The 27,970-nt window shown below is 46.1% G+C and overlaps 1 long non-coding RNA gene across 1 annotated transcript in view; it reads left to right on the top strand.

Annotated features, from left to right (window-relative positions):
- Positions 1–27,482, top strand: part of LOC141098662 (uncharacterized) — a 39,596-nt gene extending 12,114 nt beyond the window's left edge. Inside the window, exon 3 of the long non-coding RNA XR_012234308.1 lies at positions 26,780–27,482. This is a non-coding gene — a long non-coding RNA (uncharacterized lncRNA). The remainder of the gene's footprint in view (positions 1–26,779) is intronic.
- Positions 27,483–27,970: the final 488 nt, after the last annotated feature.

The following is a 27,970-nucleotide window of genomic DNA, read 5'->3' as shown; positions in this document are numbered from 1 at the left end:
TGAGGGGACCCACCCACAGCACGCCGAGTGTGTTACATTCTGCCTGATCTGCTGCAGAATGTATCTCCCTGCTCTGCCACCAGGCCGCTATGGAGCCCCTGAGCAGGCGCTGGGGCCCTGCGCCAGTAGTGGGCCCCCCGACCCATCATTGCAAGATCAACTGTATCGGCTGGATGCCGATTCAGCTGACCGCATTGATGAGAGAAGGAGCATTATGCTCCCTCTCCCATCATCCCCCCCCCTCATCAGCTTCCGATGTCCCTGACCCCGACACTGACAGGGGGTCATGATGACATCACTACTCGGAGCCTCCAGTCCGGAGATGTGCGGGAGCTCACAGCAGTGAAGAAGCCAGGAGGAAAGATGAGTATTGGACTTATTTTTCATGAGGCTGCATTATACTATGGAGGCTGCCTATGGGGCTGCATTACACTATAGAGGCTGCCTGTGGGGTGCATTATATAAAGGGCTGCATTATTCTATAGGGTCTGCCTATGGGGAGTGCATTATACTATATTGAGGACTATAGTGAGACTTGTCTGGTGTATTATACTATATGGAGGCTATCTAGGGGGGCCATTATACAGTGTTGGAGCTATCAAACAATTTGGGGAATACTAAGCGGTCAGTATGTATACAGTGAGGGGGGATTAGACTATGTATAAGAGAGCATCATACAGTGTATAGGGGAGCTGTACAGGGGGGAGACTATTAAATGTAAAGTGGGCACTTATTGTTATAGGGGAACTCTGGTTACTGTGACTGTCAAAGGAGCCCACAGGACATTATTACTTTCTAGGGGACAAAATATGGGTACTGTTTTCTAGGTCACTTGCACCCGACATTACAATATTCTGGAGGGTTGCTCTAGCATTTGCCGAGAATCACATAGTAGGTGCAGTAATGGGGGCACATATGTCAGCAGTGGCTCAGTATTGGGGTATCAGCAGGATAAGGAGTTTGTGCAGGTTGGGAATAGTCCCATTGGTGACAGTGCTGAAATGTCTTTGTTGTAATCTCTGTAGCCGAGTCCTGGCTGGAGAATTGTCATGTTGGTCTGGGCCAGATGGAAAAGACAGGAAAAGTGAACGATTCCTTCAGAAAGAATGTCAGCTGTAAGTTACCATCTGTAACTGTGCTGTGATCTCTTATATGGTATATTCTGTAGGATGGGTATCTACCACTCACTATATGGCGGTAATATCAATATTGGTCTTTATTTAGAAATTATATTCAGCAACAGCGTGGTCCCCTGCTGAGGTTCTCCTCCACTATTGTGCATCATCCAGTTGTAATCAAGGTTACCTTGTTGGGGGCCCACTCAGAAGTTTCGCCCCCCCCCCCGAACCAAAACCCTAGCTACACCTCTGGGGGAGGGTTTTTTTTTTTTTTTTTAAACCCTGTAACACTTACATTTTGATTATATTAGTCCTCCAAGGTGGATGTTATCAGTACGTTGCATGTTATACAGATCATTCACTTAGCAGTGGTGTGTATCACACTGACAGAGCTTGCTTACACTACTGTATACATTGGACAAGTGCTATCCGAATTCTTATGATATCACTCGGACCAATGCTATTCAATGTGGCAGTGCTGACGAACGCTGCTTCTATTTTGTCCACTGACAGAAGTCAGGTGGCACGCACCCATTCAAGTTGAAACCATCGGACTGCAGACCGATTGTCGCAGACTCATAGAATAAGGCCTTTCAGATTTCAGTGTGCCCAGTACGTGTTGTAATACAGGTACAGGTGCCTGGGAAGCAGTGGTACAGTTAGCGCTGTTCTACGGCGCCAGGTGCTGAAGACAGCTCTCCTCATTCTCCGCTGCTCTGCCAGCAATCAGCGCAAGCAGGGAAGAATGTTGAGAGAAACAGTTGTGGCCAGAAGTATTCACACCCTCTGCAATTCTGTCAGATAATACTCAGTTTCTTCCTTAAAATGACTGCAAACACAAATTCTTTGGTATTATAATCTTCATTTAATTTGTCTTAAATGAAAAAACACAAAAGAGAATGAAGCAAAACATTGATCATTTCACACAAAACTCCAAAAATGGGCAAGACAAAAGCATTGGCACCCTCAGCCTAATACTTGGTTGCACAACCTTTAGCCAAAATAACTGCGACCAACCGTTTCCGGTAACCATCAATGAGTTTCTTACAATGCTCTGCTGGAATTTTAGACCATTCTTCTTTGGCAAACTGCTCCAGGTCCCTGATATTTGAAGGGTGCCTTCTCCAAACTGCCATTTTTAGATCTCTCCACAGGTGTTCTATGGGATTCAGGTCTGGACTCATTGCTGGCCACCTTAGAAGTCTCCAGTGCTTTCTCTCAAACCATTTTCTAGTGCTTTTCGAAGTGTGTTTTGGGTCATTGTCTTGCTGGAAGACCCATGACCTCTGAGGGAGACCCAGCTTTCTCACACTTGGCCCTACATTATGCTGCAAAATTTATTGGTAGTCTTCAGACTTCATAATGCCATGCACACGGTCAAGCAGTCCAGTGCCAGAGGCAGCAAAGCAACCCCAAAACATCAGGGAACCTCCGCCATGTTTGACTGTAGGGACCGTGTTTTTTTTTCTTTGAATGCCTCTTTTTTTTTTTTTTTCTCCTGTAAACTCTATGTTGTTGCCTTTGCCCAAAAAGCTCTACTTTTGTCTCATCTGACCAGAGAACATTCTTCCAAACGTTTTAGGCTTTTTCAGGTAAGTTTTGGCAAACTCCAGCCTGGCTTTTTTATGTCTCTGGGTAAGAAGTGGGGTCTTCCTGGGTCTCCTACCATACAGTCCCTTTTCATTCAGATGCCAACTGATAGTAAGGGTTGACACTGTTGTACCTTCAGACTGCAGGGCAGCTTGAACTTGTTTGGATGTTAGTCGATGCTCTTTATCCAACATCTGCACAATCTTGTGTTGAAATCTCTTGTCAATTTTTCTTTAGCGTCCACATCTAGGGAGGTTAGCCACAGTGCCATGGGCTTTAAACTTCTTGATGACACTGCGCACGGTAGACACAGGAACATTCAGGCCTTTGGAGATGGACTTGTAGCCTTGAGATTGCTCATGCTTCCTCACAATTTGGCTTCTCAAGTCCTCAGACAGTTCTTTGGTCTTCTTTCTTTTCTCCATGCTCAATGTGGTACACACAAGGACAAAGGACAGAGGTTGAGTCAACTTTAATCCATGTCAACTGGCTGCAAGTGTGATTTAGTTATTGCCAACACCTGTTAGGTGCCACAGGTAAGTTACAGGTGCTGTTAATTACACAAATTAGAGAAGCATCACATGATTTTTTGAACAGTGCCAATACTTTTGTTCACCCTCTTTTTTTATGTTTGGTGTGGAATTATATCCAATTTGGCTTTAGGACAATTCTTTTTGTGTTTTTTCATTTAAGACAAATTAAATGAAGATTATTAATACCAAAGAATTTGTGTTTGCAATCATTTTCAGGAAGAAACTGAGTATTATCTGACAGAATTGCAGGGGTGTCAATACTTTTGGCCACAACTGTATTCAACTGATAAAAGCGAGAGCAGGCGCCACCTTATGGGACTACTAATCCCATTAGCATACATCAGCTGCCACTAATTAATAAATGAATAGAAAACACGGCGTTGATTCCCCGGTATTTTTGATAACCAGGCAAAACTAACAGTTGTGGGCTGCAACCCTTAACTGCAGTGTTCACTGGGCTGGTTATCAAGAATAGAGGGGGGGGTCCCCATGCTGTTTTGCTTTTATTTTTTTCCCTTTTAAATTTAAAATTAAAAAAAAAAAAAAACTGCATGTGGGTCCCCCATTTTGAAAACCAGCCTTTCTAAAGCAGACAGCTAGGGGCTGGTATTCTCACGCTGGTAAGGGGCCATGGATATTTACCCTCCCCTAGCCTAAAAAAATGGCAGCTGCCCAGAAAAGTCATACCTATTAGATGTGCCAATTCTGTTGCATTGCCCAGCTGTTCCTACCTAACCTGTAGCGGTGGCAAGTGGGGTTGATGACACCTTTGTATTGTCTAGTGACATCAAGCCCACGGATTACTAATGGAGTGGCATCTATAAGACACCTATCCATTACTAATGCTATAGTTGTATGGTAAATAAAGACAATGCAAGAATAAAGTTCTTTATTAGAAATTAAACCAAACACTCTTCCATTTTTATGTAAAAATCACAAACGCAGTTATACTCGCCTAACTCCAATTCCATTTGAAGCCTTCATCTCCTGTAATAAATCAATATCCTTAACCTATCTGATGTTCTGTTCCACTCCATAATCCATGTCTGGGAATAAATGGTTTTCAACCTGGATGGTGCCAAGATGCGACCGTACAGGCTGAGCATTAATGATGAATGAGCTGGTGCGTGTGTAGGTGTGCCGACTGGGTGGTGACCCCTTTCTTCGCCGCAAACAGACTTGAGACAGAGTTCAAGGTGAGTCCAACAGGTCCTCTTTATTGGTCGTACTCTCACGACCCGCAGCAGCACACAGCAGCTGCACGACAAACTTCGCAGCACCACATAGCAGCTGCTCAACTCCGCACACAGGCCCGGGTACCTTCATTTGCCTCCTCTCCTCTATGACGTCCCTTGTGGCTCTTTCACTGTGGCTGCCCTAGGCCTACCACCACAGCGATTCGCCTGCCTGAGTCCGTCCGTTTTGTGGTACCTCCAGGCTCTCTCTCTGTCTGCGGGTTCTCCTGTCAGGGTCACCCCCCCTGACCATCTTCCTCACCAGTCCTTCCCGGAGCTTCTCCTGACTCTTCCTTCAGTCTTCTCTTCTTAGCTCCCCTCTCTGGACTGTCTGTTCTGGAACTCTCTCTGCCTTCTATCTATCTATCTATCTATCTATCTATCTATCTATATTTCCTCCCTGGGAATTCCCCCTAAAGTTCTTGTAACCCCGCCCCCCATGACTGTGCAGGCTTTGTAGCCCTAAGCTGATCTTAAGTCCTTTTCTCACAGCTCTCTACTCCCATTTTGTGGCCAAACTTCAGTATTACATCCATCTTTCCTTTCTCCAGCTGCCTCCCATCTATAAATGCAACAGTCCACCTAAAGCACACTATACCTCTACCTTCCCACTGCAGACAGGTCCGTATGTCAGTCCACTTCCCCTACACTCCCCCTTCCTTTGTCCATTGTCATCCCCGACAATCTCATTCCCTTTCTTTGTCGTTCTGAAGCTTTCTCACCTTCTCTTGTCGGACTGGTTGTTGAGCCAGGCCTGCTGTTCGCGGGGGGCTGAACCAAACTGGGAGCACCACGCTCTGAGTAGCTTATGGCTTGCTCGCCAGCGCGTACGCTGCCAGGATAATTCCTTGAGGTTGGGTTAGGACCACCCGGACTACTCTACGCGGAACAGTCCCCATACTGCGCAACAGCGCACAACAGTCCCGGTAGTCCATTTTTAAGGATACTCCAAGCCATCTCCTGATGGCCCATGTTCTGCCAGCAGCAAGGAACCCCACAGCCGTAAAGCACCAGGGATGTCTTGAACTGTCCTGGGCCCCTAGTGTTCTTATTGCCCAGGACCTAGGAGTTCATCTCCCTCCTGAGAGATGCATCAAAAGGGAAAGAAGGGGCCGAAGATGGTTCCACAGCACTCATCTAGCGCCATCTCTTTACTTGAAAACCAGGCCCTGGCACGGGCTAAAAAGAGCTCCACCACTGCAGCATCTTTGAATGACGGGAGAGTCTCAGGGGAGGAGGAGGCCTCAGCCACCCCTGTGCAGGAATGGGCACAGTCTCCGCAGGGCCTGGTGAGTAGGCTGCAACCGGAGCCTGGAGCAGAGTAGAGGCGGCCGCCGGCATAGGGGGAGCAAGCCGCAACTGGAGTCATGGATGGGGCAGAGGCAGCCGCAGTCACCGGCAAGTAAGCCGCAGCCAAGGATGGAGCAGCGGCGGCCACGGTTGCTGGGGAGTAGGCCGCGGAGGCTGGCGGCTCGACCGCCGCGGCGATTTGCAGCGGGGCCGAAGTGGCGGCAGGCCTCGATGCATAGGCCGCCACTAACGGAGTGCGGCAGGGGTGGCTACGGGTCGGTTCTGCACCGGTGCCGCCGGGCGGGGGGCTTGGGCTCGTTGGTGGGGATGACGGCTGGCCCTGCGGGGGCCTCGGACTCATCGGGAGTACAGGGTGTGGGAGCAGGAACTGCCTGTGGGACCGCTGGCTGAGCCGGGGGAACGCTCACCTTCCCCGGCGCTGCAGCTCCCTTCAGGCTGTTCCACCGCTCTTCCAGGGGTCTGTGCGGGGAGTCGCTGGTCTCCGCTGCTTCTCCGCAGCTCCCGGTCCCATCATCTGAGGTCCACTGCTGTTCTTCATGCTGCCGTCCAGCAGGACCAGCCTCCAGGCCTGATGGTTCTGCAGGGACGGTCGGCAACTGTTCCAGCAGTGGCTGCTCCTGGTAGTCCACTTTAGCGCCAACCTCCTCCTGACCGGAGGTCACCAGCGCTGGGGAGGCACAAAGTCTCTTTCAGGTTTCCTTTGAATGATTCCAGCCACAGTCCCAATTTGTACTCCACTACGGCACCATCTCCATGGGTCCAGCTGTCAGGGCCTCCATCTGCTGCAGATCTCCAGGACTGGTGAGTGCTCGCTGCGCTGGCAACTTCTCTCAGCTCTCACTATAGTCCTTTAACGTGGGAGGGTACCCAGCTTTCCAGCAGTGGCACCCAGCTTTCCCAGCGGTGTTCTAGCGGTGAGCTCGGCTTAGCTGCCCTTGACAGTCCAATTTTTATAATCCATAGGGGAAATCTTCAACCTTTTCAGCTTGGGTCCTTTGGTTCTTCGGTGCAGGCTGACCACAGAAGATGGTGTTGTCACGATCACTTGTGTCTGGACGCAGTGAGTACCGCAAGGCGAGCCCATATGACACACGTGACCCTGGATACACCGCCTCCAGTGGGGCGAATTTAAATAATAAGACGTGCAGCTGGATACACCGCCTCCAACTGGCGAATTTAGGTATTACACGTATTTATACAATAATCTGGAAACCTCGCCTCCAGTAAGGCGAATTTAAATAATAAAGGGGAAACCTGAGTAACAATAACAATGATGGGCCCCGCGATAGGGAATAGGGACACGGAGACCTCCCGCACTCCCAGCGCTCCGCGCTCCCCACGCCGGCTCCGCACCGGGCGACGCACGCGCACCTTAACCCCTGACTCACCCTGCACCTAAACCCTCACTAGGGAACTGGTTGGTGCAGAAACTAATCCCACCACTGCACCAAACACACACAAGGGAAAATGACAACACAGCGGAACACCACTTAGCTTTGCTCTGTTGCGTACGCTCCTAGCAACAGAGCCACCACATGCGTGCATCTTCTCCACCCGGATCCATCAACATAACCGGGTCCATCACCATAGTACAGCCTTGGAGCAGAGTCCACCACCAGTTGCAGCTGCCCAGTACACAAAGTCCCAAAGATGAGTCCAGCTTCTGCCAAAAAGTCCAGCATGCTTGAGTCCAGTTTTCAGCAACCTAGTCCAGCATGCTGAGTGCAACTCTCACCATCGTCGCCACTCCACCAAGCCATGCAAGCACCTCCTGCTGACACCATAAACTGTGACTCCACCACGCCATGCCAGCCCTCCATGGAGACTCCATAGCTGACTCAACCCCTCTGGCTGGGCTGCCCAGGACTCTCATTCAGCTCCTTATTTCACCGAGGCTTCCTTGAGAATAACTAACTCACAATATCACCAACTGTGATTGAACACACCTGACTCTCTTTTATAGAGCCTCACACCTGATTTATAATTACGTGCACATTAAACCAAAGAAACTAAAGTGCACTACCGCTCACCACCAATGCGGCAACTTAGAATGAATGACACCACGTGTAATAATTCTAATGGCCACCGGGGGGCAATCACACCACTTTGGCACCAAGCCAAAGGAAAAAAAGTTCGCCTTGTCCATTTACTTGTCAGATCCACCTTGGATCATGCCAGCTGTATTGGTGGCAATGTCCTGCCGACTACGCCAAAAGTAGGTAGGTGTGCCAACTAAGGGGTGACCCCCTTTCTTCGTCATGAACAGACTTGAGACAGAGTCCAAGGTGCGTTCAACAGGTCCTCTTTATTGATCGTACTCTCACAATCCGCAGCACCACACAGCAGCTGCTCAACTCCGCACAAAGGCCCGGGTACCTTCATTTGCCTCCTCTCCTCTATAACGTCCCTTGCGGCTCTTTCACTGTGGCTGCCCTAGGCCTACCACCACAGCACTTCGCCTGCCCGAGTCCGTCCGTCTTGTGGTACCCCCAGGCTCTCTCTCTGTCTATGGCTTCTCCTGTTAGGGTCACCCCCCCCGACCGTCTTCTTCACCAGTCCTTCCTGGAACTTTTCCTGTCTCTTCCTTCAGTCTTCTCTTCTGAGCTCCCCTCTCTGGACTGTCTGTTCTGGAACTCTCTGCCTTATATATATATATATATATCCCCTCCCTGGGAATTCCCCCTAGAGTTCTTGTAACCCCGCCCCCCCATGACTGTGCGGTTTCGTAGCCTTAAGGCCTCTTTCACACATCAGTTTTTCGCCGTCAGGCGCGATCCGGCTTTTTTTTGTAAAACCGGATCCGGCGAAATGCAATGCCGGATCCAGTTTTTCCCCATTGACTTGCATTAGCGCCGGATCGCACCGGATGGCATTGCGTTTCATCCATTTTTGCCGGATCCGGCTACTTGTCTCATTCTGGCGTCTGGAAAAAACGGCTACTGTAACGTTTTTTGTCTCCGGCGAAAAAGCCGGAAGCGCCGGATCCGACGCTTCCGGCTTTTTGCCACAATGAAAGTCTATGGGCCCCGGAATGCGCCGGATCCAGAAAAAGACGGATCCAGCCACCGGATCTGTTTTTTCAAGTCTGCGCATGCTCAGATCCAATTGGCCAGCCCCCAGGAAACAGATATAACCTGCTAGATGGCTCCGGCAGAAAAACGGATCCACTTCTACAGTTCTCCAAAATTTGTTGGATCCGTTTTTTTCTAAAAATAGCCGGATCCTGCCTGACGGCAAAAAATTGGTGTGAAAGTAACCTTAGCTGATCTTAATTCCTTTTCTCACAGCTCTCTACTCCCATCTTGTTGCCAAACTTCAGTATTACACCCATCTTTCCTTTCTCCAGCTGTCTCCCATCTATAAATGCAACAGTCCACCTAAAGCACACTATACCTTTACCTTGCAACTGCAGACAGGTCCGTATGTCAATCCACTTCCCCTACACGTGCGCAGCATCAGTGAGCAGTGGTGACCTCATGGTAGTTACCATAGGTCAATGAGGCTGTGTTGCCAGCCGAGCTGAACTGTGGTGACCTCAATACCGTAAAGAATTCACTGAGCACACTGCAGATCACCCAAGAGAAATCTGCGGTGAACTCACTGAGCTGAACTCCTGCATGCACACCAGTTTATAACCCGTTTCATATCTTTTGCTTTTTTTTTTCAGTCTGTGTGCATCATCTGCATATAAAGGTGTGGCCTGTCTTTCCTTTGAGCTGGGCATTACATTAATGTGGTCTCCCTTGGGAGTGTGCCAACTGTTGGGCCCAGTCATTCTCAGCCCTTATCCACATACATGACACTTGACAAACGGTAAGGTTTTTAATATTAGAGTTAGGACTGTCCCAATTACGGTCACTGTGGAGTGGCAGGATGGCTTTCACATTTTTTTTTTATTAAAAAAATATGAACTAAGTACCGTATACTATTTTCATGCACTATGCTGTTTATTTACTGCAGGGTATTTAACCCCTTAAGCCCCAAGGGTGGTTTGCACGTTCATGACCGGGCCAATTTTTACAATTCTGACCACTGTCCCTTAATGAGGTAATAACTGTGAAACGCTTCCATGGATCCCGGTGCTTCTGACATTGTTTTCTAGGGACATATTGTACTTCATGTTAGTGGTAAAATTTCATTCAAATAACTTACGCTTATTTTAGAAAAAAACGAAAATTTTGGCAATTTCGCAATTTTCCAACTTTGAATTTTTATGCCCTTAAATCACAGAGATACGGCACGCAAAAAACTTGATAACTAACATTTCCCACATGTTTACTTTACATCAGCACAATTTTGGAACCCAAATTTTTTTTGTTAGGAAGTTATAAGGGTTAAAAATTGACCAGCGATTTCTCATTTTTGCAACACCATTTTATTTTTACGGACCACATCACATTTGAAGCCACTTTGAGGGGTCTATATGATAGAAAATACCCAAAAGTGACACCATTCTAAAAACTGCACCCCTTAAGGTGCTCAAAACCACATTCAAGAAGTTTATTAACCCTTTATGTGCGTCACAGGAATTTTTTTGAATATTTAAAAAAAAAATGAACATTTAACTTTTTTTTCACAAAAAAAAATACTTCAGGTTCAATTTTTTTTTTTTATTTTACCAAGGGTAGCAGGAGAAATTTGACAGCAAAATTTATTGTGCAATTTGTCCTGAGTACGCTGATGCCTGATATGTGGGGGAAACCACTGTTTCGGTGCATGGCTGAGCTCAGAAGGGAAGGAGCGCCGTTTGACTTTTTCAATGCAAAATTGACTGGAATTGATATCGAACACCATGTCGTGATTGGAAAACCCCTGATGTACCAAAACAGTGGAAACCCCCCACAAATAACACCATTTTGGAAACTAGACCCCCCCCCCCCAAGGAACTTATCTAGATGTGTGGTGAGAACTTTGAACCCCCAAGGGCATCACAGAAGTTTATAACATACAGCCGTACAATTACAAAATCATAATTTTTCCACAAAAATGATCTTTTCACCCTGAATTCTTATTTTTCCAAGGGTAACAGGACCCTAATAGTTTTTGTGCAATTTGTCTTGAGTACTCTGATACCCCAAATGTGGGGGTAGACCACTATTTGTGCGCATAGCAGAGCTCGGAGGGGAAGCAGCGCCATTTGACGTTTTTGGCTGGAATTGAGATCGGACACCATGTCGCGTTTGGAAAGCCCCTGATGTACCAAAACGACACCATTTTGGAAACTAGACCCCCCCCCCCCCCCCCCAAAGGAACTTGTCTAGATGTGTGGTGAGCACTTTGTCCCCTCCAGTGCTTCACAGAAGTTTATAACCCCCGGGCGTGAAAATAAAAAAAATCGTATTTTTTCCACAAACATGATCTTTTAGTCACTGTTTTTTTTTTTACATTTTCCCAAGGGTACCAGGAGAAATTGGACCCAAAAAGTTGTTGTCCAATTTGTCCTGAGTACGCTGATACCTCATATGTGGGAGAAAACTACTGTATGGGCACACGTCGGGGCTCGGAAGGGAAGTAGTGACGTTTTGGAATGCAGACTTTGATGGAATGGTCTGCGGGTGTCATGTTGCCTTTGGAGAGCCCCTGATGTACCTAAACAGTGGAAACCCCCCACAAGTGACCCCATTTTGAAAACTAGACCCCCTAAGGAACTTATCTAGGTGTGTGGTGAGCACTTTGAACCCCCAAGTGCTTCACAGAAGTTTATAACGCCCGGGCGTGAAAATATAAAAAAAAATTTCCACAAAAATGATATTTTTGCCCCCAATTTTTTATTTTCCTAAGGGTAGCAGGAGAAATTGGACCCCAAAAGTTGTTTTGCAATTTGTCCTGAGCAGGCTAATACCCCATAGGTGGGGGTAAAACACTGTTTGGGCGCATGGCAGAGCTTGGAAGGGAAAGACCACCATTTGACTTTTTTAACTCCGAATTGGCTGGAATTGAGATCAGATGCCATGTTGCATTTGGAGAGCACCTGATGTGCCCAAACAGTGGAAACCCCCAATTCTAACTCCAACCCTAACCCCAACACACCCCTAACCCTAGCCATAACCCTAACCCTAGCCCTAACCCTAGCCCTAACCCTAATGGGAAAATGGAAATAAATACATTTTCTTTTAATTTTATTATTTTTCCCTAACTAAGGGGTGATAGCGGGGGGTTTGATTTACTATTTAAGGCGGGTTTTTATTTTTGGCAGCTGTCACACGCTAAAAGACGCTTTTTATTGTAAAAATAGTTTTTACATCACCACATATTGAGAGCTATAATTTTTCCGTATTTTGACCCACTGAGTCATGTGAGGTCTTATTTTTTGCGGGACGAGTTGACATTTTTATTGTTACCATTTTCAGGCACGTGACATTCTTTTATCGCTTTTTATTCCGATTTTTGGGACACAGAATGAACAAAAACCAGTGTTTCATGAATTTCTTTTGGGGGGGCGTTTACACCGTTCCGCGTGCGATAAAATTGATAAAGCGGTTTTATTCTTCGGGTTGGTACGGTTACAGCGATACCTCATTTAGGTTTTTTTTTTTTTTATGTTTTGGCGCTTTTATGCAATGAAAACTATTTTATATAAAAAATAATTATTTTTGCATTGCTTTATTCTGCGAGCTATAACTTTTTTATTTTTTCTCTGATTATCCTGTATCATGGCTCGTTTTTTGCAGGACAAGATGACGTTTTCAGCGGTACCATGGTTATTAAAATGCGTCTTTTTGATCGCGCGTTATAGCACTTTTTGTTCGGCAGTATGATAATAAATCATTATTTAATTGCTTCGTTTTTTATTTTTTATGGGGTACGCTAAAGGGGTTAACTAATGGTACAGTTTTATAGGGCAGGTCGTTACAGATGCGGCGATACCAAAAATGTGTACTTTTATTGTTTTTTTTTTTTTGTTTGTTTTTATTTCTAAAGAATGAATTTATTGGGGGAATATTTTCTAATTTTTTTGGCGTGTGTTTTTTTTTTTTTTTTTTTTTTGTTTTACTTTATTACATGGTCCCAGGTGCTTTGCAGGCACTGAGGAAGCCGGCTTCCTGCAGGTCCCCACCGCCATCTTGGATTCGGGGGCCTGCAGGGAAGGAGCCCCCCGCAGCAGCGCTGCACATTGCGCTGACATGGGGGGCTCAGGGAAGCACAGAGGGAGCCCCCTCCCTGCCGATGCTTCCCTTTAACCCCGGGTACACCGCGATCGTGTTTGATTGCGGTGTGAAAGGGGTTAACATGTCGGGGACGGTCAGTGACCGCCCCTGACACATTGTGCCGGGTGTCAGCTGTGATAATCAGCTGACACCCGGCCGTGATCACGTGGGCACCGCTGATCGCTATGACGTACTATCCCATCCCTGGGAATTAAGTCCCAAGGCACATGGACGGGATAGTATGTCATATGGGATTAAGGGGTTAATCATTGTTTGCCTTTTGTTTCTTTTTTGTCTCACTGTTATTAGTGGCAGCAGGTGTAGGCTGATGGATGTTGTAATCCCATCAGACGCCTCCTTCTCTCACTATTATCAGCTGAATATTACTCAACATTCTCCCCAGGTCATGTTGATCATTGGCAGAGTAGGGGAGAATGATGAGTGGTTTTCAGCACGCAGCGCCGGGGAACAGCATTTACTGTACCACTGCTTCCCAGGTGCCAGTGTGTGGTACTGATGTGGCAATGAGTGCTGCAAGTATTACATACATGGACATGGATATCTTCAGTACTGTTTTTTCCAGTACCGAAGATAACAGGATGTGTGAAACCGGCCTAAAGGAGCTTTATGGTCCTCTATCAGCACACACACTGAATATGATACTCAGCTCAAATTCTGATCAGCGGTAAATAGGAGTGTCATTATCAGACATAGGTCCTTTCATCCAGGAGAAGTGCGCTGTCTGTCCGCAGCCTCAGTTAACCACTGACCTTGTAGTGCTTTTTTTTTTTTTTCACATTTTCCTGTATTTTTTGGTATTGTCGTCATTTTTTTTTAAATCTCAAATAGGAAACCATGTTGCCCTTAAACTGATTAAAAAGATATGGACAAAACTTGAGAATTTCCTTCTTGAGATGTGTCCATCTATTTATCAGATCATGAAGGCATAACCTTTAGGCTGTGTGCACACGCTGCGGATTTTGCTGCGGTTCCGCAGCGGTTTTGGGTGCTGCGGACCCGCAGCAGTTTTCGCTGCGGTGTACAGTACCATGATTCCCTATGGGAATCAAAAACCACAATGCAGACGAAAACTGGGACTGTGTAATAAAGTAAAAAAAAAAGAAGAAAGTGTTAAAATAATTTTAAAAAATCGCCAAATAAATTAGAAAAAAAAAAAAAAAATATTCACCCCCAATAAATCTATTTTTTGGAAATAAAAAAAAAAAAAAACATAAAAGTACACATATTAGGTATCGCCGCGTCCGTAACGACCTTCCCTATAAAACTGTCCCATTAGTTGACCCCTTTAGCGAACCCCTTAAAAAATAAAAAAAACAAAGCAAAAATTGATATATTATCATACTGCCAAACAAAAAGTGCAATAACGCGCGATCAAAAAGATGCATTTAAATATCCATGGTACCGCTGAAAACGTTATCTTGTCCCGCAAAAAACGAGCCACCACGCAGCGTCATCAGAGAAAATATAAAAAAGTTATAGCTCGCAAAATAAAGCGATGCAAAAATAATTATTTTTTATATAAAATAGTTTTCATTGCATAAAACCGACAAAACATAAAAAAAACCTAAATGAGGTATCGCTGTAACCGTACTGACCCGAAGAATAAAACCGCTTTATCAATTTTACCGCACGCAGAATGGTGTAAACGCACCCCCCCAAAAGAAATTCATGAAACGCTGGTTTTTGTTCATTCTGCGTCCCAAAAATCGGAATAAAAAGCGATCGAAAAATTTTGTTGACCGAAAATGGTACCTATAAAAACATCAACTCGTCCCGCAAAAAATAAGACCCCACATGACTCGGTGGGTCAAAATACGGAAAAATTATAGCTCTCAATATGTGGTGATGCAAAAATTATTTTTACAATAAAAAGCGTCTTTTAGCGTGCGACAGCTGCCAAATATAAAAACCGCCATAAATCGTAAATCAAACCCCCCGTTATCACCCCTTAGTTAGGGAAAAATAATAAAATTAAGAGAAAATGTATTTATTTCCATTTTCCCATTTAGGGTTACGGCTAGGATTAGGGCTGAGATTGGGGTTAGGGTTGGAGTTAGAATTGGGGGTTTCCACTGTTTGGGCACATCAGGTGCTCTCCAAATGCAACATGGCGTCTGATCTCAATTCCAGCCAATTCTGAGTTGAAAAAGTCAAATGGTGCTCCTTCCCTTCCAAGCTCTGCCATGCGCCCAAACAGTGTTTTACCCCCACATGTAGGGTATCAGTCTACTCAGGACAAATTGAAAAACAACTTTTGGGGTCCAATTTCTCCTGTTACCCTTAGGAAAATAAAAAATTGGAGGCAAAAATATCATTTTTGTGGAAAAAAAATGATTTTTTTATTTTCCAGCCCGGGCGTTATAAACTTCTGTGAAGCACTTGGGGGTTCAAAGTGCTCATCACACATCTAGATAAGTTCCGTGGGGGGTCTAGTGTCCAAAATGGGGTCACTTGTGGGGTGTTTTAATAGTTTAGGTACATCAGGGGCTCTCAAACGCATATGACACCCGCAGACCATTCCATCAAAGTCTGCATTCCAAAACATCACTACTTCCCTTCCGAGCCCCGACGTGTGCCCATACAGTAGTTTTCTCCCACATATGGGGTGTCAGCGTACTCGGGACAAATTGGCCAACAACTTTTGGTTTCATTTTCTCCTGTTACCCTTGGGAAAATAAAAAAAATTGTGGACTAATTGATCATGTTTGTGGAAAAAATACAATTTTTTTATTTTCATGCCCGGGCATTATAAACTTCTGTGAAGCCCTTGGGGGTTCAAAGTGCTCAACACACATCTGGATAAGTTCCATAGGGGGGTCTAGTTTTCAAAATGGGGTCATTTGTGGGGGGTTTCTACTGTTTAGGTACATTAGGGGCTCTCCAAAGGCAACATGACACCCGCAGACCATTCCATCAAAGTCTGCATTCCAAAACGTTACTACTTCCCTTCCGAGCCCCGACGTGTGCCCATACAGTAGTTTTCTCCCACATATGGGGTGTCCGTGTACTCAGGACAAATTGGACAACAACTTTTGGTTCAATTTCTCCAGTTACCCTTGGGAAAATAAAAATTGGGGGTGAAAAGATCATTTTTGTGGAAAAAAGTTAAATGTTCAATTTTTTTTTTTTTTTTTTTAAATATTCAAAAAATTCCTGTGACGCACTTAATAAACTTCTTGAATGTGGTTTTGAGCACCTTAAGGGGTGCAGTTTTTAGAATGGTGTCACTTTTGGGTATTTTCTATCATATAGATCCCTCAAAGTGGCTTCAAATGTGATGTGGTCTGTAAAAATAAAATGGTGTTGCAAAAATGAGAAATCGCTGGTCAACTTTTAACCCTTATAACTTCCTAACAAAAAAAAATTTTGGTTACAAAATTGTGCTGATGTAAAGTAAACATGTAATGTTACTTATCACGTTTTTTGTGTGCCGTATCTCTGTGATTTAAGGGCATAAAAATTCAAAGTTGGAAAATTGCGAAATTTTCAAAATTTTCGCCAAATTTCCATTTATTTCACAAATAAACGCAAGTTATTTGAATGAAATTTTACCACTAACATGAAGTACAATATGTCACGAGAAAACCGTGTCAGAATCACCGGGATCCATGGAAGCGTTTCAGAGTTATTGCCTCATAAAGGGACAGTGGTCAGAATTGTAAAAATTGGCCCGGTCATGAACTTGCAAACCACCCTTGTTGGTGAAGTGGTTAAAGTCTTCCTACAACCTTAAAAGCAATGTTACGACATCTTCACCAAGGAATTGGTCCATATGTTTAACTATATAAAACTTTGGGTGTAATATTTTTTTTTTTTTTTGGCAGAGGCTCTGAAGACCTGCAGTCAGGAATGGTGTGTATGTATGTATGTGTGTGTGTGTGTGTGTGTGTGTGTGTGTGTATATATATATATATATATATTTTTATTTATTTCTCTGCATAGTAAAATATTTACCAGTCACCATCTTCTGCTATTCCCAGTGCCTTTTGTGGTCCTGACGCACCCCATAGGCCGTGGGATACTCTGTACCAGGCCAGTCGTCTTAAAGGGATGTGTCACAATGGCAGTGACCCGGTCCGTGGCCCCAGGCAGTCATGTAAAAGGGGAGTATTGACTAGGGATAAAGTTTATGTAGTGATTTGTGACGCCAGTTGGAGTGTTCGACTGTAGTATAGCTGTCACTGCAGTTGATCCCTGGGGGGAGTAGATGGTGATGGCAGTGCAGATGTTATACCCCCTCCAACCAGGGCTGACCCCCAGAGATTGTGATGGAAGTGAAGGCACGGAGTAATAAGGCAGGAGACAAGGAAAGTCACTTTATCATTTAGGCTGAGTTCACACGTGGCTTTTTTTTGCGTTTCCGCGACGGTTTTAACCTCCCGATTTTGCCGCGAAAACGCGAAAAATAAGCATCCCATGCATTCCTATGGGATTCCGCAATGCTGTGCTAATGCTGCGGTTCTTACCGCGGCGGAATCGCTTCGCGGTAAAAAACGCAGCATGCTCATTAATTTTGCGGAATCGCGGCGATCCCGCACCCATAGGAATGTATTGTTCCGCTTACTTCCCGCATGTGGCTGTGTACACCATGTGGAAAGTAAGCAGAACAATTGCGGATGGTACCCACGGTCTGGAGGAGAGGAGACTGTCCTCCGGGCTCTGGGTACCATATCCCTGTAAAAAATAGAATTTAAAATAAAAAATATTGTTATTCTCACCCTCCGACGTCCCGCGCAGCCTTCCTGCCTCTCTCCACACTCTCGTTCCCAGTAATCCTTTGCGAAAATGCCCGCCATGGTGTCTGTTCTCGCGGGATCGTGAAGTCTTGCGGTCATTCGTGCGACGTCATTACGAATTACCGCGAGACGTCGTGATCCCGCAAGAACAGACGCCATCGCGGGCATTTTCACAAAGGATTACTGGGAACGGCTGCGCGGGACGTCGGAAGGTAAGAATAACACCCTTTTTTTTTTTTTTTTTTTTTTCCGGAATGGAATTCCGGAATTCTCGCGGTAATTTCCGTGAGAGTTCCGTTAGGTGTGCACATAGCCTTACTGTAGTTCAGGTGCAGTTCAGAGGAGATATTACAACTCTCACCAGGTTACAGTCTGCTCTGCAGAATGGGAGTTATCCTTCACTCTTCTGTGACTCGGTGTAAGCTTCCTGCTATTCTAATCCCTTCTGGGACCAAGGCTTCCCAGAGTCTAGATCTTCCAGTATAGCCACTACTCACTGTGTATTCCTCCCCTGGCAACACAGCTTGGATCCTGTGTGAAGCTCAAGTTCCTTCTTGCACAATCCTTCACTGATCCTTGTTTGCTGCAGCCTTCCTGCGGACAACACTCTGCTTTTGGTTGTATAAACCCACACAGTCTCTCAGCTTACCACCCTGCTCTGAAAGCATGGAATGCCTAGGGGCTGACTCCCTGATTCTTCTTAGCTTTGCTCCTGGAGGAAGCGCATGTCATGGCTTCCAGGAGCATTCTTCATCTTCTCCACCTTCTCCAATGAAAACAAAAACTCGACTCCTCCCCCTCCCAATTAGGGTATGTATGCAAAGCTCTAAGCTTCAGACAAGTAAGAGATTGAGGTACATTGTGTGTTGTGGTCTCTAGCGGTGAAAGCATCACTCTCATTGCTCACAAAACACATGAAAAACAGTACATATTTAACCCTTTTTGTGGTGGTAAAGACACAGGGCGCCACAGTCCTCTTCTGCACCACATGACCAAGGTTGTGTCTTTCTTGATCGCTACTGTTTTCTGGGCAGGCCAGAAGCCACTTCTCTGTGTAAGTTTAGGACACTCAGAACGAGGCTCTCAGACTTGGCTCAAGAGATATCGTAATAATTAGCAGTGATTTCCATCAGTCAGAGCTGTAGTCACAAGATGGAGGAGGTGAAGGGTCAGAGTATTGACGGGAATTACACTGCCTACAATACTTATTTCTCTAGTCACTGTCCACGACAGCCATATCAGGATGTCTCCCCACCCTAATGGGGGACAGGAAATGCACAAGAGGTAAAAAAAAAACCCCTCCCTTTCCTGCTACCTTAAGTGTTTTTCCTGTCCCCTATGGGGCATGAAGAGGTTTGATAGTGCTGCTGTGGCAGGCGACCGGATGCACTATGTTGGTTACCTGAAGCTGGGAGGCTGACGGTCGGGGGCTCTGCTCTCCTCCATGTGATTGCTGCTCCCGTCTCTGCTTCGGCGAGACTCGGGACCCCTGTCCGCCACTCCTGCGCCCCTTTGTGGGGTTAAGCGAGGCGGTGATGTGCGGCCGGGGTCCTCTGTGAGCTCCCCAGCATCCTCCTCCCCATGCGGCAGGCGCACGCGTGCACCGGAAGTGACGGAAGGACCGGCGCTGAACTTCCGGTTTGGCCTCCCTCCTGCGTTCCCGGATGGAACACTGATGCGACCGGTATGACTGGGCCGCTATTAGCATCTCGGGCCCCCGTCAGTGGCTCTACTGACCCCCAGCGTCTCACCAACTGGCCGCTCAACAAGAGGCTGGACCAAGTCATGGGGGTGGAGCCAGCAACCCCAGACGGGGTGGGGGAACGGTATGGCCGCTGCAGAATCAGCTACAAGGAGGGGTGATTACAATGACTCCTGTTGTGAGTTAATTTTCCCCTTCACCATTGAGGTCTGATGAACTCCCTCTTCTGGTGAAGGAAGGTAGTGAGGCTGATTGCCAAACACCTGAGCTGGTGGAGGATGACTGGGTGACGGGAGTTGCTGACTGGATATAAGGCAGCCGACGCCCTTCTGCCTCGCTGGTGATTTCTCTGAGGGATTCTAGGAGACCAGTCTGATTCCTGCTCCTCAAAAGCTAAGTTTTCTGCCTTGCTTTTTGCATTTGTGTTTTGGCTTTATTTTGCCTTGCTTTTCTGGATTCTGCCATTCCCTGCTGGCGTGAGCTGAATTCCTTTGTGTCTTTTTGCTCTGTCTAAAGAAAATACCTGAGTACTGACAGTCTTTTTGAAGCCTAGCGTTTTCAGGGCCTTTTTCCCTGTCAGTCTGTTGGCTCTTGTGTTGATAGGCTTTTTGGCGGATTGCAGACAGCAGCTTTTCAATCCTGTCCTATCGAGTTAGCTTGGGCCCCATCATTTGCTCAGTCTATCTTTCTATCTGTGTTAGTGTTTTTTCTTCTTGCTTCACCGTCATTATATGTTGGGGGCTGCCTATTGCTTTGGGGTCTGCTCTGGGGCAGTTTAGATTTCCCTTTCTGTCTTTAGGCTGTGTAGTTCTCCGGCTGTGATCGAGGGGTCTAGGGCACCGTAGGAACCCCCCCATGGCTACTGCTAGTTGTTGATAGGTTCAGGGGTCTGCAATCCGATAGCTGCCAACTTCTCTGATTTTCTGGACTTGGCTAGCATTTCGGTTTTTGCCTCCTACGGTGACTCGTTCATAACAGACCCCCACCTGTGGACCAGGGGAGGAGGAGCACGGAACATGCTGGTGGACCTCGGCTATTAAAACCCTGGTCTAGGTGCATTCAGGTAAGGCCATTTCTGTACTGGTGACTGTGACAGACTGCCAATGGACGGCGATAAGCCCTCACGATCTGCTTCTGCAGCGCCCAGCGTTCACTCTCCTACTGTAAGTAGCGGGTTGGGTCCCCCTTTATTCTGTCCAAGTGGTCCCTGAGGTGACTTAGTATGCCTTGTCTCTCTGTTTTAGGGAGACAAGGCCCTTGACCCTATAAAGAAACCAAGCCGCAGGTGTGTGTGTGTGTGTGTGTGTGTGTGTGTGTGTGTGTGTGTGTGTGTGTGTGTGGTACCAAAATTCCCTCGGCATATAGGAAGAAGCTATGTCAGCCCTACACGGATGGCGTAATACGTGCAGAGCAGCCCTCCCTACTGGACTGTATAAAAACCCTTATCAACCAAGAAGTCCAAACTTCTATGATTACTGTTGCCCAGACCCTGACGCTGCAGCCCCTGCCTGCTAGGAAATGGAAAACATGCAAAACAGAAGCCGCGGAGACACCATCACGTGTTTCTCAACGCAAGCAATGACCAGCCAGGTCTTTGCCTGGGAAGGAACAACCACGGGAAGGGCAGCCTCCAATAAAGGAAACCACCTATGCCAAAACATGGTATCCATCCACATACAGCTGTTTCGGGGTATTGCCCCTCATCAGTGTGGAGTAGGAAACTGGCTGGTAGGAGCAATGCCTAGTAAAAAGACTATGAAGAGGAGGATGAATGAACTCATGGAGATCAACATTCGACACTGCGGAGACACCATCACGTGTTTCTCAACGCAGTGATTCTAGAGCACTGCCCCCATCCCTTATGGGAAATATGTAAAACATGCAAAACAGAAGCCGCGGAGACACCATCACGCATTTCTCAACGCAAGCAATGACCAGCCAGGTCTTTGCCCGGGAAGGAACAACCACGGGAAGGGCAGCCTCCAATAAAGGAAACCACCTATGCCAAAACATGGTATCCATCCACATACAGCTGTTTCGGGGTATTGCCCCTCATCAGTGTGGAGTAGGAAAAGGAAAGCGGCCCCTGTGGAATCGGACTCGGGCGAAATTGATACCTCTAACTCAGAAGATGCATGGGAAAATGAGAGTTCCACTTCCGCCCCCAAACCCTATAACAAAAAATACTACCAATCATCTGAGGACATGGGGGATTTAGTTAGTATGGTAAGGGGCACTATGGGATTGGAGGAGGCAGAAGTGGAATGCTCTATTCAGGATGAAATGTTTTGGGGACTGAAGCCCAAAGACCTAAAGGGGGTTTCCCATTCACCAAAACATCCGAAACCTGGTTATGCAGGAATGGGCCCTTCCCGAGAAAGGGCTTGGTGTCCCCTCAGATCTGAGGAATCGGTTTCCCTTAGAGGGAGATTGCTCCCTGTGGGAGGTCCCTAAAGTGGATGTGCAGGTGTTCAGGGTGACTAAGAATGGCTCTTCCATTCGAAGATTCATCTCGGCTCCAGGATCCCATGGATCGGAAAACAGAGAGCCTGCTCAGGAAATCCTAGGATGCCTCCACAACCCTGCTTAAGGCCAATATAGCCTCTACGTGTGTAGCCAGGTCCCTATTTCGCTGGCTGCATACGTTGGAAGACCACCTCACTCAAGGGACCTCCAGGGAAGAAATCCTTGACTCTCTTCCCCATTACAAAAAGCAACAGGGTTCCTAGCTGATGCTTCTGCTGAATCCATACGAGTAGCAGTAAAGTCTGTGGTTCTCTCCAACTCAGCCAGAAGAACACTGTGGCTGAAATCTTGGGGAGGAGACTTTACGTCAAAAACAAAGCTCTGTGCGATTCCCTTCCAGGGGAATTATGTATTTGGTCCAGCTCTGGATGACATCCTGGAGAAAGCCATGGATAAGAAGTAATCTCTTCCAGAACAAAAGAAGGCTAGGAAACGATTTTTTTTGCTTCTCCCCCCCCCCCGTGATCAGCCCTCCCAGAGAGATTCAAAGGGAAGGGCAAAACGGGCAGGTGGAGTTATCCGAAAGGAGGTAAGGGGCCCCCCCCCCCCCAACAAAACAAAACCCTACTGACAAACAATGAAAGTATTCTGGTACTCTTGAATTTCATTTATCAATGGCAGTCCATAACCTCAAACCAATGGGTTCTTCGCACCATTCGCGATGGACTGAGATTGGAATTCGAGAGTCCTCCCCCTCAATGCCTGAGAATAACCTCCCTACAGGCGTACCTCCAAAGATCCTTGCTGTCAGACATAAAAACACTTCTGCAAGCAAGAGCGATCTCCCCAGTTCCACAACAGGAGATAGGCAGAGGGCACTACTCTCGCCTCTTCGTTATTGTAAAACCCCCATGGAAGCACAGGGATATAATAAACCTAAAGCCCTTGAACTAAGTGGTGAAGTACAGATGATTCAAGATGGAGTTGGTCAAATCCGCAATCCCCCTCATAGGGCAAAATTGGGTAATGGCCACTATAGACCTGAAAGACGCTTACGATCATGTCCCTATTCATCCAGACCACAGGAGATTCCTCAGGTTTGCGGTGTCCCTGGTCAACCACTACCAGTTCAATGTCCTGCCGTTCGGGGTGTCATCAGCCCCTCGAGTGTTTACCAAGGTGATGGCAGAAGCAATGATTTTCATTCGCCAGCAGGGGATCTGCATTGTCCAATACCTAGATGACCTTCTAATAGTAACTCCATCCATATCTCGCCTGAACCAGGATGTAGAGAAATCTCTGGAACTTTTACAGTTCTTGGGCTGGATTCCCAACCTGGAAAAATCAGACCTTCATCCCTCTGCAAGGAAAAAGTTCTTGGGGATACTCCTGGACTCAGAAAAGTGAACATCTTTTCTCCCCAGGGAACGACAGCTTGACCTCGTTCAGAGACCAGAGGGCACCAACCCTGAGAGACTCAATGTCCATCCTAGGTTCACTTACAGCATGCATCCAAGCCGTCTCCTGGGCTCAAGCCCATACTCGGATCCTTCAGTCCTATGTACTCCGATGCTCAAAGAAATGTCGGAATACACTGACCAAGAGAACCCCTCTTCCAGGTCATTTGAAGGCGTCCCTCCTATGGTGGCTGAACTACCAGAATCTCCAGCGGGGTGTCCCCCTGAAAATCGTCACCAGAGAGGCTGGGGTGCTATAGTGGAGAAATAACACTTCCAGGGGATATGGCCCCCAGACATCAGAGTCAGCTCCTCAAATGTGAGAGACCTGAAAGCTATAGAAGCAGCGTTGAAGGCACCGTCAACCCTTATCCAGAACCATCATGTACATATCTACTCAGACAATATGACTACAGTGTCCTACATCCGTCACCAAGGAGGCACGAAATTCTTCAACCTAAAATTGGTGGCTGCAAGAATTTTTTTTCTTGGACAGAGAAACATCTGCTGTCCATATCAGCAGTACATCTAAGGGCATTGGACAACGTGGAGGCAGACTTCCTCAGCAGGAAGGATGTTCATCCTGGGGAATGGAGCCTAGACCAGACAGTGGGTTTTTTTATTTTATTTTTTTTTTGTCTCTGGTGTCAAGGTGGGGAAATCCCAATGTGGACCTTTTTGCCAGCGGTGAAAGCACAAAGGTGGAAACGTGTTTTTTCCCTCAGTCCCACAGATGGAGTGTTGGAAGTAGATGCCTTCTCCCATCCGTGGCAGTTCGATCTGGCTTACGCCTTCCCTCCAATTCCCATGATAGCGAGAACACTGCAGAAGATATAGGCAGAGCAATTCACTACAATCCTAGTAGCTCCCTTGTGGCCAGGGAGAAGTTGATATGGAGCCCTATGAAACATGGCTCAGGAAGGTCCAATACTTCTGCCCCAGAGGGCCAATCTCCTTCACTAGGGCCCTCTACTGCACCCAGACCCGCACAAAATGAACCTTGCGGCCTGGCTACTGAAGCTGGGATTTTAAGGGCTAAAGGCCTATCTGAAAAAGTAATCCAAACTATACAGAAGAGTAGGAAACCAGTGACTAATGCCATTTACGGGAAGGTTTGGAAGAAATTCTCATTTTGGTGTTTCACAAATGCTCCAGATCCCTTCCATCCTAATATCGCACAGATCTTAGTTTCTTCAATACAGCCTAGATCTGGGGCTCACACCTAGTACCTTTTAAAGGTTCAGGTGTTAGCCCTTAGTTCATTCTATGACCAAGATCTAGCAAACCATCGATGGATCAAGCGATTCATAACCTCAGCATCTAGGATCCATCCCAGACTCCGTAGTCAGGTCCCCCCCCTGGGACTTGAACCTAGTTCTCAGGGGCTTGACCAGGGAGCCATTTGATCCACTGTCTTCCACGACTCTGAAAAACTTAATGCTAAAAACTGTGTTCCTGGTGGCAATTACTACCGTAAGGCGCATAGGGGAATTACAGGTCCTTTCAATACAATAGCCATATTTAACCATCACGGAGGATAGCATCAACCTGAGGTTAGATCCCTCCTTTAGGCCTAAGGTAGTCTCGAACTTCCATAGGTTCCAAGATATTGTATTGCCTTCCTTCTGTGCAAACCCATCCAACATGAAAGAAGCCTTTCACACCCTCGATGTCCGTAGAGTAGTTCTCTTCTACCTCCAGCAGACAGAGTTGATGGATTGACCAGAATTCATTCATTCAAATTTCCGGTCGGAATAAAGGCAAAAAGGCGGCAAAAAATACAATCGCGAATTGGATCAAACAAGCTGTCAGCCTCACCTACGCGGCACAGAATGTTCCTCCTCCTACGTCTCTAAAAGCCCACTCTACTCGTTCAGTATCAACATCGTGGGCAGAAAGAGGGAACGCATCTTCTGAGCAGATATGCAGAGCCGCCACATGGTCGTCTGTCCATACATTCACCAGACATTATAGACTAAATTTCAACAGGGATTTATCGTTTGGCAGATGTGTTCTGCAGGCTGTTGTCCCTCCCTAAGAAATTAGTTGTTGGTTTTCCTCCGATATGACAGTCGTGGAAGGTGACTAGAGAAAATAGAATTAGTCTTACCGGTAATTCGGTTTCTAGGAACCTTCCACGACAGCATTAATTTCCCTCCCTATCTGATGCTTACTGGACGATTCCTGCTCTTTGGTGATAACTATACTTGCTAGTGTACAGAAAAAACACTGGAGGTAGCAGAAAGGGGAGGGTTATTTAACCTCTTGTGCATTTCCTGTCCCCCATTAGGGCAGGTAGACATCCTCCGATATGGCTGTCGTGGAAGGTTCCTAGAAACCGAATAGGGATGGGCGAATCTACTCGTTAGGACTCGTTACTCTGCGAGTAGTAGGGGACTCGCAGGAGTCGGTACTCTGCGAGTTTCCAAGCGATTACTCGCACAGTAACGAGTCCAATGCAAATGAATGGCAATCCTAGTTGTTGCAGAGTTTCTTAGCGATTTTGTGTCAGCAGCTGGACACAAAATCGCTAAGAAACTAGGATTGCTTGTATTAAACTGTGAAAAAACTAGCTAGGATCTCTCTTTCTCTCTTTCTCTCTCTCTTTCTCTCTTTCTCTCTTTCTCTCTTTCTCTCTTTCTCTCTTTCTCTCTTTCTCTCTTTCTCTCTTTCTCTCTTTCTCTCTTTCTCTCTTTCTCTCTTTCTCTCTCTCTTTTTCTCTTTCTCTCTCTCTTTTTCTCTTTCTCTCTCTCTTTTTCTCTTTCTCTCTCTCTTTTTCTCTTTCTTTCTCTTTCTCTCTTTCTCTCTCTCTTTCTCTCTCTTTCTCTCTCTTTCTCTCTCTTTCTCTCTCTTTCTCTCTCTTTCTCTCTCTTTCTCTCTCTTTCTCTCTCTTTCTCTCTCTTTCTCTCTCTTTCTCTCTCTTTCTCTCTCTTTCTCTCTCTTTCTCTCTCTTTCTCTCTCTTTCTCTCTCTTTCTCTCTCTTTCTCTCTCTTTCTCTCTCTTTCTCCTCCTCCCCAGCACAGGAATCGCTGAGAGAACTCCTAGCTAGTTTTTTAACAGTTTCATACAAGCAATCCTAGTTTCTTAGCGATTTTGTGTCCAGCTGCTGACACCAAATCGCTAAGAAACTCTGCAAAAACCTCCCCAGCACAGGAATCGCTGCAAAACTCGCATCCCCATTCATTAACATTGGACTCGCTAGACTTGCAACGAATAGCGAGTTTCCAAGTCAGACTCGTTACAGCCTAGCGATTCCGAATATTTCAGGATTCACCCATCCCTAAAACCGAATTACCGGTAAGACTAATTCTATTTTTACTACACACAGGGAACATATACTTTATTACCGACATCAATTTAGTGATGGAGCTATAATACCAATCTTGTTTCTTTTTCCTTAACTAATACACATGTTTTCTAGTAAAGTGAGCTTGTATCTGATGGCTTTCTCTACTTTTCCAGGTTGGAATTCCAGAAGAGGTGGTGAAGCGTGCATTACAGTTGACCAGACAACGTGCTGCTCATGGACAAATACTGCTTCAACATTAAACTGAGTGATTTCAGGTTGACACATACTATTGGTACCATCAATGTCACCCATCATTCTCTTCATGTCCCAAGAGTTCTATCTATTCTCACACCATGAAGTTCTAATCTTAAGACAAAGCATTAATGTGTGGCCCAAAAAATGTATCTACTGGCAACATTTTGAATAGCACGCTGCACCTCAAGGACTCTGTACCAAATTTTCCAATTATGCTCAAGAATTATCTAATGGCCTGCTATCTGAAGAGTCCGTCAGTTCATGACTATATTCGCTGGACTCCTATCTTGATTTTTTTTCATGTGGGGAACACAAGGTACCTGAACACTCCCAAGATATTGTTGCATATAACATTGACATGAAACATTAGGAGAGCGAATTCATAATCATCAAAGGAGAAGCGGAATATATTGTTGAAAGCTGAAGGGACATTGAGACATCGCCAATGATGGACTCTGATGAAGCCATTTCTAGCTCCAGTGACCTACTGCTGATTTTTGGCAGACAACGCCAACCATGATTTGGGATTTGAAGTTGAAATAATTTACATCTTATGAGGTAAAGATGTGGTGAGCTCCAAATCTTGCATGTCACTTATTATTTTGTATTGACTTCTGTATTAAAAGATTACAGCTGGTCCTAAGTGCAATTGTCATCATGCTGGTTTCACAAGGCTATAATTATACACTTTGCCTGTTTGGTTTTAAATCCTATTGAGAGATGTGGACAGGTTTTGGTATCTGCTAGCCCTGCACAGAAACTGAACTGCAGGGAGCAGTCTTTGCATGAACCAGGTAATGTGAAGGGCTTTTACCCTTTGTTATATCAGTAATAATGATGGGCGAACCCATGGATGTCTGGCGGGTTCAGCCAAACATTTTTTAAAAAAGCTACTAGAGGATTATTCTGAGACATTTCAATTAATTTTTCCCATAGAGACCATGTATGGGAGTGAGAACTTGGTGCGACATTCTCACATTCATGGTCTAGATTCCCATAGGCTAACATTGTTAAGGCCTTTCTATGATTTTTTTTCAGAGACGTAATTCTGTAGGATGACTCTATACTCCTATACCTAAAAGGGGGTCGTGGTGGACGCTTGCGATATC

The sequence above is a fragment of the Dendrobates tinctorius genome, unplaced genomic scaffold, assembly GCF_039654945.1.
Source record: "Dendrobates tinctorius isolate UK_male_01 unplaced genomic scaffold, ASM3965494v1 ptg000093l, whole genome shotgun sequence".
In the NCBI taxonomy this organism is placed as follows: domain Eukaryota; kingdom Metazoa; phylum Chordata; class Amphibia; order Anura; family Dendrobatidae; genus Dendrobates; species Dendrobates tinctorius.
This window is presented reverse-complemented; position numbering and strand designations above follow the sequence as displayed.